The sequence below is a fragment of the Sinocyclocheilus anshuiensis genome, unplaced genomic scaffold (assembly GCF_001515605.1).
Source record: "Sinocyclocheilus anshuiensis isolate Anshui unplaced genomic scaffold, SAMN03320099.WGS_v1.1 scaffold306, whole genome shotgun sequence".
In the NCBI taxonomy this organism is placed as follows: Eukaryota; Metazoa; Chordata; class Actinopteri; order Cypriniformes; family Cyprinidae; genus Sinocyclocheilus; species Sinocyclocheilus anshuiensis.
Window position 1 is genome coordinate 503,269 of NW_015544175.1, and position 2,569 is coordinate 505,837.

A 2,569-nucleotide genomic window follows, 5' to 3' on the forward strand; every position below is an offset into this window, starting at 1 on the left:
CAAAATAAAAGTCTCCGCCTCGAACACATCGGCCAAACAGAAAAACTTATCGGCCGATGCCGATCTTTGAAAAATGGCAGATATCGGCCTTGGCGATATATCGGTCGACCACTACTTTGAAGTAGGGATGTGCGGCTCTAGTCGACTAAACGATACAGCTCCTACTAGTCAACACTGAAAACAACAGTCGATTACACGACATGATTTTATTATTCAAATTACCGTCATTTTAACATTGCATTTAAAACATTTTAAATAACTAGTCAAATTAGTCGTCGCACACATCCCTACTTTGAAGATGATCAAATTTGATCCAAAACAGACAGCAATGGTGTCAGTGTACTGACCGTGTTGTGTGACTTTGGCATGAGAGATTTAAATTGTACATTCCTGCCAGAATTATTACTATCATACATTTTTAGAGTCTGAGTTGTTGGTATATGTAAAGCTTTGTAGAATGTGATTTAAGGACACTTAAATCTAGCTGCCTTTGGAGTTTCTGGAGCTCTGGGAATCCTCATTCATTATGACAGTGTTCAACAGTTCTGAGGCATGCTGCTAAATACCTCCTAACGCCTGCTGGAGCTTAAGGGGATACACATATGTACGCTCACACTGGAGACTGCAGGCAAGCAATGTTAGCTGAATATCTAATTCGTATTGAGGGGTAGAACTGTTAATTTCCACGGGTTAGTGTATGTATGTGTGATCAGCACAGAGGGAGGCCAAGTTGTCTGAAGTAGAAATGGTGAGGAGGTGGGAGGATCAGCTAACCAGCCAGTCATTATTTTCCAATCAATAGTGAAAACAAAAGAACAGTATGCAGAAATCCCAACGTGTACAATCTTAATTGTTTGTCTATTTCTGAACATTGTGTTCTCTCTCTCTCTGGCTCGCTCTTTTTCTTTTTCACTATATTATTGATTACAGGGATATTCCTTGTATGTAGGGACTGTTTGGAGATGCTGGAGTGGAAACGAGTATCGATCAAACATTTTAATGCATGCACCTTTGTGTAGTGATCATTGCAAAGCCCACTTTAAATATACACTAGGCTTAGCTTCATTACACACAGCAGAGGCTACTTTGTGAATGTATTACCATCATCAAACAAAGTTTAAATATACGGTTAAAATTTTTGAAATTTTAAAGATATTTTTAATTAACAAGGTTGGATTAAACTGACTAAAAATTACAATAAAGGCATTGATTTATTGTGATAAAAATCTTATACTTATTTTTCAAAGGTAATTATTTAATTACAAGATTTTTTTCCAAATACTTATAATTGGCATTAGTACTCATTTTATTGGTTATATTTTCAACAAATTAAATGCTACCTTGGTGAAAAATGGTATACATTTCTTTCTTAATCTTAAAACAGATTAGTGTTAATTTCTGTTACATAACAGCCATAACCTATATGCTCCAAATTAAAATTAAACTCCATGTGTGTATGAATTTTATGGACACATTGCACTTGTAAATATTATTTTTTTTAATTATATGAAAAATAAAGTTTAAACACTTATTTCAAAGAGTAATGAGTGCCATAGACCTTGGGTGCTTGGAGTTTGATAAAAAAAAAAAACAGTAAGAAGGAAAATAGAAAAAAAGGTATGTGAGGCTATCAAGGTCCGTACAGTCTCAAGTAAATTAGGCCAGATGGATGTATTCCAGTGAGATCGTTTAATCAGGTCTGGCTCTTTAAATCTTCTAAAGCTCCACAGGCCAATCTGAGCTCCTGAGCTCTGGTGATTAGGTCTGATGTGATAACAGCAGACAGATAGTTTAATCAGTTCTGTCGCTGAGGCCTGTGGAACGGGAAGAAGCCTTAGTTTGATAGACGAGAATACAGCTGCCCATTAGCCATTTAGCTCTGTGGTTGTTTCATTGACCAGACGCCAACATAAAGTCAATCTACTATACAATGATGTACCAGATAAACCAGTGATTGTTCATTTCTTTGAGTGTGCTCAGGAGGACTTGAGGGCTGCTATAGGTTGTTGTAACTTTTATTGGCTAATTTTTTTTTTCAGGATTATATGCATACTGATTTATCAAAACCTCACACAAAAGCTAATTTCTTCAGAAACGGCATCAAAGACAACAAACTCAGTTCCATTGGTTTCATACAATCTACTTAGCCATCTGACCTTAGCTAACAAGATTACACACACACAAACAAACACACATAGAAAATACTGAAACATTCAGTTTGATCCAAAATCAGTTTTAACAAACTATTTAAAAAAACTATTAAAAATATTTTTCTTTAATTGAAATAAAGATGAAACAAAACATAAATATTAGATGGAAAATATAGAAATGTGACTAAGTTTAATTACTAAAATGTAAACTTAAAACTGAAAATATAAAAAAGTTCATTAAAATATTTAAAAAATACTATAGTTGTCTACAAATAAATAAATAAATTGACAACAAGTAAGATGGCACCGCACACGGCCGCCTCAGTGCTTGGCTCTCCAGTGTTTATACTGTTTTTGTTAGTTTTTCCTGTTTTTTGTTTCTCAAACACGATCAGTTTTACCAGGGATGAGCTGCTGAG